Below are 11492 nucleotides of genomic sequence, written 5' to 3'. Positions count from 1 at the left end.
TTATGATGGTGAATCATTCTCTGGCAGTGCCGATGAACAAGGAAGGGTATTTGGGTAACAAATGAAGGTGGAAGGACCTGACTCCCTGAAATGCCGCACTTAGTGATGGTGACCCACCTGGTGATGGTGATTTCCTTAGTGGCAATCATGGTTCATGATGGTGAACCATCCTGATGGCATCACTGGACAGGGAAGAGAGTTTGAGCAATAAGTGAAGGCATAAGCACCTGACCCCCTGAAATGCCTCACTCAGTGCCAGTGATCCACCTGATGACAGTGGTTCCCTTAATGGTAATACACCCTACTGATGGTGAGTCATTATCTGAAGATGTCCCTGTTGCGGGAGGAAGTTTTTGGCCAGAGATGAAACTATACTGGCTTAATAACCCCTAAACCGTCTCGCTTAGTGGCAGTTACTCATTAGGTGATGGTGGTCCCCCTAATGACAATGAAACCATTCATGATAGTGGATTATTACCTAAGGGTGTCCCTCTTCTGGGAGGAGGGTCTGATCCAGATATGAATCCCGAAGGACTTTAAACCCTTAACAATGTCTTACTTAGTGACGGTAACTCGCTTAGTGATGGTGGTCTCCAAATGACATAATGCCTTGATAATAGTGAATCGGTACCTAAGGGTGTCACTGCTCTGGGAGGAGAATCCGAGCCGACATGCAGTCAGAAGGGCTTGAAAACACAACTGATTCACTTAGTGGCATTGACTCACTTAGTGATGGTGGTCCCTTTACTGGCAATAATACCTTGTTAATGGTAGTTCATTACCTAGGGGAAAAGGGATTGACCCAGTAATGAAGCCAGAAGGTGCTTGAGACCTCTGAAAGAGGCCCACCATGTACTTCCACTGTGATATATGAGTCCATGGAAAAACAAAAAAAACTTTGAGAAGCTCTACTTGACCAGTGGAAGGAGTGACCACTGGCTCCTTGAAAGGACCATCTCGCTTAACTGTCCCTAAATGACTTGTTGGAAGGCGTCCTCTTACAGACACCAGGCTGCCCCTGATACTGGCCCTAATTTTGTCCATAGGGTTGGTGGGAACTTTAGGGGCCCTGTTATAAAACAGGACTTACATTTATTCTTCACCCCCCTGAGGATAGGTCTAGAATTTGCCGAAACCAGGGGAGACAAGAGGCTGACTGGCTAGTGGCGCAGATTGCAGATGCCATTTATGGTGAACCTAGGCTGACCAGTTGCATGACCAGGTCAAATTGTGCATGACCTTCATGTAGGACCAAACCGGTCGCTGGGATTCATGCAGTAGAAGGTGGTCCCAGAGATATTCTGGTCTGATGCCATGAAGGGCTTTATTGGTCATAACCAACACTTTGAATTGTGACCGGAAACTGATCGGCAACCAATGTCGACTGCGGAGTGTTGGTGTGACATGGGCATATCTGGGAAAGCCCATGATTGCTCTTGCAGCTGCATTCTGCATGATCTGAAGTTTCCAAATACTCTTCAAAGGTAGCCTCATGTAGAGAGCATTACAGTAGTCAAACCTCGAGGTGATGAGGGCATGAGTGACAGTGAGCAGTGACTCCCGGTCCAGGTAGGGCCGCAACTGGTACACCAGGCGAACCTGGGCAAACGCCCCCCTCGCCACAGCTGAAAGATGGTTCTCTAATGGAGGAGGAGGATGCCAAAGTTGCAGACCCTCTCTGAGGGGGTCAATGACTCCCCCCGGGTAATGGATGGACAGATGGAATTGTCCCTGGGAGGCAAAACCTACAGCCACTCCGTCTTATCAGGGTCAGCATATTACCCTTAGCATGGTCATTTAGCCAAGCAGAATTACTGTTGGCTGGCCTCCGGTCCATACTAGCGCATAAAATTATTGTAACCAAAAAGAAAAAATGAGGGACTAATCTGAAGAGCTGGAGTCATCACCTATCATTGAATAGGAACCAATCCCTGTAGAAACTTCAGCCCTGCCTAGGCCTTCCAGGAGGTTCCAAAGATATATTAAAAAAGGAAATTATTTTGTGCACTTAAATAAGAATAAAATAAGTACAGTACATATCAGAAAAATTCCCCAGACCAAGAGAATAAAAGCTAAAAGTCGTTATTAACAACATGATATAAAACATATAAACATATATCAAACATAACATAACATAAACAAAGTTTCCGGCATGATCATACAGGATCATACAGGGACCTAGAGAAGTCACGGGAAGAATACCTGTGTACCTCTGAAGGTAAAGTACCCAAAACATAGAAACATCTTATATAGGATTTTTATGTCTTGCTTACACCCCTCCTTGCTGTCCATTATTTGTCCATATATGGGGTTGTCTTGCTCCCAATTTCATCATAGTTCCTCGGAACTCTCTAGATTAAGCAATCAATTTGTTATTTTCCCTTTTTGGATGTTTCTTGGCCTGGAAAATAGGATTTCTTCATACAGGATGTAAACATGTTTTTCTGTTCTTTTGCATTTTCTGGCAAGGCCCACTGTCCAAAAGGTCAGAAGTTCAGTACTCTAATAAGAGTGTGTTTTGTATCTATCTAGGCCTTAGATGCCTAGATTCTATAGATAATTCTCACAGTACACAAAACAATAAACAAACTACCTACAAAAGGAAGATGACTGTCCAGCAACTGACCACGTTGCTCCCATGACCTGCACAAAGAGACATAGAAAGAAAGACTTTAATTGCATGTGACTTACATCATGCGTAAGAATAACACAATCAAACAGCCACACTCAAGTACTTACTTGTGTCATTGCTATGGTGAGTCAACAAATTTCCATAGCACTTCTTTATGTGATTCCTCTATGGGTGCAGTTGTCTTCCTCCTCACTCATAGATCATCAGCCCCAAAATGATGTTCTTGGAGCCAGTTTCTGACTGCAGGAAGTAGGTCCTATCTTTTGTTAGGCTTGCCAATGACACTTATTGTCATTAAATTACTTAGGTTTTGCACGGTTAGGCGCGTTCTTTGATTTGTACATATGAGGTTCATTTCTGCTTCTCCAGAACTAACCGCAATTGTCCTGATGATATCTCCTGCTTTTTTGACAGTGGCAGGGATTTTATAGTTCTCTGGATTTTAACCCTGCTGTTCTGTTCGAAAAAACTTCCTAATATTATGTTCCCGGGTCTATTTGACCCGGACTGCAAATTGATCATTTTAGGTACTTATATTTGGTCTTTTTGAAAGCTTTTTTCACCTGGAAACATGTTTGAACATTTCTGCACACAATGGAATGAAAATTGAACTGAAAAAATTAATCCTTATTGGTTTATTTTGCACATAAATGTGCCCCCCCCCGTTTTTGTGAAAGTTTTTTCAATTTATGGATAGTTTTGCTTGCAAAATCCATTCTATTTTACTAAAGTTGGTGTGGGATTGGTAGCTTGAACATTTCTGCACACAATGATATGAAAATTGAACTGAGAAAATTAATCCTTATTGGTTTATTTTGCACATAAATGTGCCTCCCCCCCCCGTTTCTGTGACATAGTCTTCACTTTATAGTTAGTTTTGCTAGCAGAATACATTCAATTTTGCTAAAGTTGGTGTGGGATTTGTAGCTTGAACATTTCTGAACATAATGATATGAAAATTGAAGTGGAAAAATTGATGCATATTGGTTTATTTTGCATATAAAGTTATTTCAATTTATATAAAAATTATGCTGTTAATTTCAAACTTACATACTTTTTTTTAGTAAAATGGATTTCTTTCATAAAATTAGTTATCTGGCTACAATGTGGTTGATTTTCAAAAGGATATTCCAAATATTTCTAGACAAATATGTATAAACAGTGACAATAATGGCACACAGCAAGGCCGGGGGGGGGGGTGTCCCTTTTGTGGCAAAAATAAACCAATAAGAACCATTTTTTTCAGTTCATTTATATTTTTATTATATTCAGAAATGTTCAATTTAGTATATCAAACCATTTGGGGGGAAATTCCTTAGGGATTTGTAGCCTTAAAAAATAGAAATTGACACGAAATTCAGAAAGGATGGGGGAGGGGCTTTTTGATCAAAATAAAAATATAAGTCTCAATTTTTCCAGTTCAATTTTCATATCATTATGTTCATAAATGTTCAAACTAGTTTTCCAGTTGAAAAAGTTTTCAAAAAGATCAAATTAAAGTACCTAAAAAAAATATTTTTGGTCCAGTCATATACGAACAGAAACAGATTCGAAGTTATGATTTTTTTTTTGCCCAGAAAACAATTAGCCACCACCCCAAAAATATTTTTTGACGATCAGCATTGTTAAATTGAGTAAATGGATGCCTAAGATTTTAAAGAATATTTCGGATTTGGAGCATAAAAAAATAAAAAGTGAAAATGGTTGCAAGCAGCCGAGGGGGGGGGGGAGGCCTTATTTCTGATGTTAAAAAACCAGTAAGAATCATTTTTTTCAGTTCCTTTATATTTTTCTTATATTCAGAAATGTTCAAGCTACCATTCCCACACCAACTCCAGTAAAATAGACTGCATTTTGCAAGCAAAACTATCCATAAATTGAAAAAAACTTTCACAAAAATGGGGGGAGAGGCACATTTATGTGCAAAATAAACCAATAAGGATTAATTTTTTCAGTTCAATTTTCATTCCATTGTGTGCAGAAATGTTCAAACATGTTTCCAGGTGAAAAAAGCTTTCAAAAAGACCAAATATAAGTACCTAAAATGATCAATTTGCAGTCCGGGTCAAATAGACCCGGGAACATAACATTAGGGAGGTTTTTTTTTCAGCAAGAAAGAAACCCCCCACCCCCCAAAAAAATTCTCATAGAGAGAACCCCTGAAATGATGAAAAGTCATGAAATTTCAAGTTTCAGATATGCAGGGAAAATTTTTTACAGGGTCTCAAACTTTGATTTCGGGTCTCACAGACCCGAACAGAACAGCAGGGTTTTTTTAAAAATATCTAAAAAATTTCTGTATTCATTCAAATCAATATTGTAATTAAATATTTGACCAAATTTATATAATTCTCTCTCTGCTTCTCCCCATGGAACGACCATATCTTCAATTTTCCATTTCTCTGGCTCTAAATATTTGAGAAAATGTATTTTGTTTGCATCTGGCAATTGGCTACCTGTTTTTAGGCATTTGCAATCCATCAGCCTTTTCTTCAAATTGCCAATGATGCTTTCCAAAAGTTTTTCACGTGAAAGTGAAACAAATAGTTGGTTTTTAACGAAAGTAATATTTTTGAAGGGTTTAGAACTGATAACTACATCAACCTGCAATGCCCTTTTCCGATCTAAGCCATTCAAAGGTGTTAATTGCTCACAACACAAATTGTTCAGCCTTGCTGATGTTTATGTTTCTCCCTTGCAGGGCATTTGACAGGTGCGCAATCTCATTTAGAATGTTGATCATGAGAGCCAAATCAGTTTAAAAATTTAAATTTTCAAGAAGAGCAGCCATGCCTGGGTATCTTCCATTGTCCTGAAAAAACTGATGTAGCGCTGGATAAGCACACCACACAGCAAGGGTTGACCTTAAACTACAGCCCATCTTGGTCCAAAAACTCTTACCAATTTTCACAATTTCAATGCTCAGTTCTTTAGAGATTTTGGAAAGTGTCACCTGGCTCTTGGCAGATGTATGAAAAATTGTGTATATCCTGTCAAGGAAGATTCTGAAATGATTCAGTTTTTAATGTCCTTTATGGAGTCATCCAGCACAAGTTGGAGGTGATGGTTCAAACAGTGACAGATTATAATGTTTGGGAACTCTTTAGCAATTCTGCTGCTGACTCCAGATTTTCTCCCAAGCATAACATTGGCACCATCAGAGCAGAATGCTATTAAATGTTTTCTCTGATGTTCCATGGTGAACCCAACATTATGTAAGCTTTCCGTCACTGAAGAATATATGGTCTCTGCATCTTGTTTGTCCAATTCCACCAGCTCAACAATAGTTAATGATTGGTTAATGGTTAAAGGGCGAACTGGATACTCAACTTTGAGGAAAGCTATCATGACTGGTTTCATTGATAGAATTGTGGCTTCATCAATTATTAAACACAGTTTCAGTTTTCTGACAACAATTTTTTTAAACAAGGGAGTTTTAATGTTTCTTGCAATGCAATCGACTATTCTCACTGCCGATCTCCATGAATGCAAGGCTACTCCCACATCTACTCCAACTTTAGTTAACAACTCTACTTATTCTTCAATGTCGGAAAATGTCTTACATCTGTGGGCAGGATTATAAACTATTAAAAATATTGATATAGTAGTAGTATAGTAGTAGTTCTTTTACCTTCTTCATTGTTTTTTGAATAGCACCCTGTTCCCGTTGTTTAAAGCTCTCTGCAAATGGCATGTGCTCGTGATTTAAAATGTTCAAACATTTCTTTCCTAAGAGATTATTGCCAGCTCTCTTTAGTTTTCCCTGCTGCCACAATCTTGAAATTTCACCATTCACCTGAAACATGAATAATCTTCTCCAATGCAAATTCGCATTTCGCACAATATAAGCAACCTAATTTCTTGTCTTTATTTATTTATTTATTTATTAAATTTGTATGCCGCCCCTCTCTGCAGACTTTTATTTCCAGCCCATCGTATTTCTTCTTGAAGTATCTATATTGCTCTAAACTCCAAATGTCGGGAAGTTCTGGTTCTGCTGATGTGGATAGTGTTGCTGGCGATGCTGTCAATGGCTCTGGTGCTGCTGATGTGGATGGTGTTGCTGCCAATGCTGTCAATGGCTCTGGTGCTGCTGATGTGGATGGTGTTGCTGGCAGTGCTGTCAATGGCTCTGGTGCTGCTGATGTGGATGGTGTTGCTGGCAATGCTGTCAATGGCTCTGGTGCTGCTGATGTGGATGGTGTTGCTGGCAATGCTGTCAATGGCTCTGGTGCTGCTGATGTGGATGGTGTTGCTGGCAATGCTGTCAATGGCTCTGGTTCTGCTGATGTGGATAGTGTTGCTGGCGATGCTGTCAATGGTTCTGGTGCTGCTGATGTGGATGGTGTTGCTGGCAGTGCTGCCAATGGTGCTGGTGCTGCTGATGTGGATGGTGTTGCTGGCGGTGCTGCCAATGGTGCTGCTGCTGCTGATGTGGATGGTGGTGCTAGTGGTGCTGCCAATGGTGCTGCTGCTGTGGATGGTGAATCTTTATCCAGTCTCAGTTTCTTAGAGAAGAAATCAGTCAAATACTGTTGCCTCTTCTTCATCCTGCAAAGTAGTTCTAACTGCAAAAGAAATAAAATAATATTGTAATCTCTGATAGTGATTGTAAGTTAAAGACTACATGTAACAAAGTTTTCACACAAAAATGTGCACTGTGCAGTGTTTTCAGGAAGAATGCCCCTCAACAAACAGGAAAGATATAATTGTTCATATTAGAAGTTAGAAGAAAAACCCAATAACAGCTCACAAAGCCACACACAGATGGACATAAGAAAGCAGCAATTGGGTCATATAAAAGATGATTGCTGCAAAAAGCCATTACCTCAAAAACCATGATGCTAGAAGGATGTTGAGACTCTAGAAAAAGTGCCGAGAAGGGCAACAAAGATGATTAGGGGACCAAAGGCTAAAACCAGTGGTGGACTCCTATGGGTACGGTCAGGTACACAGTACCGGTAGCAAAATTTTGATTTTTTTTTTCTTTTTTTCCCTTCTGGGTCTGGGTATGTTGTTCCTATCACAGTAAATGAGGTTGAATGCATATAATTTTAGAAGAGCTGTGCATGTGTGTATCTACATACATACACTTTATATACTGCCCGGACTGGGGAGAACACAGTGGGGTAGCGAAAATGGAGCTCCACTCCAGAACACCCAATTTGCACTGAAAGATGGTGAAACAAAATGCATAAACCATGCCCAGAGTAAAAAGTTTGGTACCCCATCACTGGCTAAAACATATGAAGAACGGTTGCAGGAACTGGGCATGGCTATTTTAATGAAAAGAAGGACCAGGGACCTAAGGGAAGGACAAGAAGCAATGTGTGGAAACTAAACAAGGAGAGAAGCAACTTAGAACTAAGGAGAAAATTCCTGACAGTTAGAACAATGAATGAACCTGTGGCACAGCCTGCCACCAAAAGTTGTGAATGCTCCAACACTGGAAGTTTTTAAGATGTTGGATACCCATTTGTCTGAAATAATATAGGGTTTCCTGCCTAAGCAGGGGTTGGATTAGAAGACCTCCAATGTCCCTTCCAATTCTGTTGTTATTATTATACAAGGCAGTTAGAAAATGTTTCACATTCTTCGGAGAATGATTCACGATGGCATCGGGGTGGAGTACAGTATCTGGTATTATGGAAAGGATATCCTCTGTCAGAGTCCATGTGGATTAAGGAAAAAGACATTCAAGCCCCCAGATTAATAGCCATATTTCATAGACAGCACCTAACTAAACTTTGGCATGTAAGCTCTAATAATCCTGCTTGAGCTGTCATTCGTGCTGGGGGAGAGACTTGGCTTAGCTATCAGCATGACTGCATACCAATGATGAAAGGTAGCCCTGCATCTAGCTGTACTAATATCTGTTTCTATTTACAAGCCTGCCTGCTGATTACAAGCCTGCTTGCAAGATTTGAAGCACTGAGATGTGGTGCGTATATTATAAAAGGCAGTCGGAACACACAATATTCAACTCTAACAAAGTTTACACTTTACCATTGAGAGTGTGTATCAGTTTGTGCTGGAGAATGAGTAAAGTAACCTGTGACAAATCAAGATTGCCTGACTGCTTTATTTCTCTACTGGAACCTGATAGTTGCTTCCTTTAATGTCCTCAGATCGCCATGTTTCCAGACCGGCTAATAGCCGGTTTCTTCACAATCAGTCTTGGAGAATTTCCTTGCTGCCTATAGGGGTCTGCCGACCTCCTTTGGATTCACCAGGGATTCCCCTTCAAATTGCCAGTTCTGCAAGTGTGCGATTGCCCTAAGACTACTGGAAAAAAATGCAAAAAGACAAAGCAGCCCTCAGAGAAATTGGAGACTGCTCCTTAGCGACATGGCATTGAAACCGGAAACTACTTCATTTTTTAAAAGTTAAATACATTAAGATGGAGAATCAGTATGAGCATGATTACATTCCTAAAAAAATAACCTCTTAAAACAAGAGGAAATCGAATGAAATTGAAATATGAAATAGTGAAACTGGTTGCTTCTATAAGTATAAATTCATGTTAAACACTGCATATATTTTATTGTTGGTTTGACTAATCACTGTTGATTTTTCCATGAATTGGATTATCAAATATCAGCAATGTTTCAAATGCTGTATTGGGGTCAGATTAGTCTAATCTTTCCTCAATCATAAAAACTTTCTAAGTGACTTGGGCCAGTCACTTTCTCATACCTCTTGACAGCATTGTTTTTGGGAATAAAATTGAAAGCTATGTTGAGTTCTTTAAGATAGATCATAAATAAATATGAAAAAAGAATGGAAGATTTCCAGAATGAGGATCACCAGATGACAAGAGAGAATCTTATTTCATTTGCTGTGTGTTCTCTCAGAATTAAATCAAAATTAAATGGCTTTAATTATTGAATCCAAGATCTTGAGCCAATTTTGAAATGATCTAATATCAGAAAAAGACTAGCAAGCTAAAACATCATCTAATGTGTCTCTTGATAACATTGTCTATACTATCAATGCATCTGTCTGCTGGGAGTACACTTAGTTCCTAGAATCAAAATATAATGGATGGCTTTTGAAGTGACTCTTTATTAAATCTGTAGATTGTTATCACCCACAACTTTTTCATAATCATTTCTGCAGGTTCTTTATATCTATTGGAAAGGAAAGGAAAGAAAAGACCACTCTTTTGTCCCTCAGCATTTTCTTCTTAAAAAGTTGGAAAATAATGAGTAAACTAATGTTTAAAACAAAGTATTAATCATTGAATATACTAAAATTATTTCTTCTCTTCCATGACAACAATTTCAACAGGCAAAATTCATAAATGGTTCATAAATGTAACAATTTTGAATAATCTGCCAGCAGATGGAGGCATTTTCTCAAATAAATGCCTTCAGGCAGTTACAGGTGCCTGTTAATGTTAAAAGTGTTTTAGTTATTTCTATTTTCTACTCTGAAAATAAATAAAAATAGAGGGGAGTGCAAATGAGTGGACTAAAAAGGAAAAAAGAAAGAAATAGAATCAGTATGTTTGTGCACCTGCCCAAACAGGAAGCACATCCAAGAAAATTAAGAACTGAGATTACAGTTACAGAACTTGATGGAACATTTCCAATTTCTGCCAGATTTAACTAACTTAAAAGGACATGCAATATCAGGAGCTCTTAAAAACACAATTCTTAAAGTATGTAATTAGCATTGGTTTGGACACTGACTATGAGATTGAAGAATCAGATGAGTACATTTAATAGCAATAGTACTTAACGACCAGCGCTGGGCAGGTTGGGACAGGGGATGGAGTGGCAGGCCCTAGATAAGGGTTGGCCTCGCCATCCTTTCTGGATCGCAGACAAAAGGCTGCCCTGCCGGCATCCTTATCAACCCCCGAGATCAGCATGGCAGCCAGGGGCAGTCAGAGGTTTGGAGCGCGTTGGGGGTAAGGTGGCTATTTGGTGTTAATTTTCCTCCCACTCCTGGGGAGACGGTGTTTGTGGCTTGGGGGAAGGGAAGAGGGGCAATTATTGCTGTGTTTGCTTAGAAACAGCCGGCCGGTTAGAGCCGTGCGATTGGCGTCCCTATCCAAGGTTCTGATAGGGCGCGTTCCATAGTTACTTTGTAAGCGGGAAAGCTACTGTGTATATGATTGGTTCCTGCCTCAGCCAGGGCTTGCTATATAAGTCTGTATGTGTTGTTGGATTTCTTTAAGCCTGTACCTGCCTGTCTGGCATGCATTCCGTATTAAAGTGATCTTTTACACAGGGCCTCCTCTGTTTTACTGGCAACGAGGATTCTCGCCATTTCTTCAGGAATTCTATGCTTGGACTTTGGACGTAAGTGACAATGTCAGTGCAGCTTACTTTCGCCCCCTTCAATCCCCAAGGGGAGACATGGGATTCCTATGTTGCCCGTTTCGATTGCTTCTTAATCTCCAACGGGTACACGGAGATTTCCGGAGACAGGAAAAGATCTTATTTCCTGGGGTTTTGTGGCCCCGAGATGTTCGAAACGGCCCGAGCATTGTTTGCCCCTACGTCAATCCACGATGTGTCTTGGGAAGACTTTCTTAAAACCTTGCAGGATCATTATGCCCCGGCTCCGTCTCGGTGTGCGAGGCGCTATAAATTTTACCAGCGGAATCAAGCTGAGGGGGAATCTATAAATGACTATGTGGCCGCCCTGCGCCGAGCGGCACTTTATTGTGAGTTTGCAGACCTGAATGATTATCTCCTAGACAGGCTTGTAATGGGGGTAAGAGACGGTCGGCTTAAGCGGCGTCTCCTGGCCATTAGGGATTTGACATTTCAAGCGGCGCTAGCGGAGGCTCGTGCGTTTGAGCTGTCAACGCAGTCGCTGGCAGCCATGGACAGCACCGTCAATGTTA

The 11492-nt window shown here is 40.2% G+C and overlaps 1 pseudogene; it reads right to left on the bottom strand.

The window, feature by feature from the left end:
• Nucleotides 1–2750: 2750 nt before the first annotated feature.
• Nucleotides 2751–7182, bottom strand: LOC139153846 (E3 SUMO-protein ligase KIAA1586-like; annotated as a pseudogene).
• Nucleotides 7183–11492: the final 4310 nt, after the last annotated feature.

The sequence above is a fragment of the Erythrolamprus reginae genome, chromosome Z (assembly GCF_031021105.1).
Source record: "Erythrolamprus reginae isolate rEryReg1 chromosome Z, rEryReg1.hap1, whole genome shotgun sequence".
Lineage (NCBI taxonomy): Eukaryota > Metazoa > Chordata > Lepidosauria > Squamata > Dipsadidae > Erythrolamprus > Erythrolamprus reginae.
This window is presented reverse-complemented; position numbering and strand designations above follow the sequence as displayed.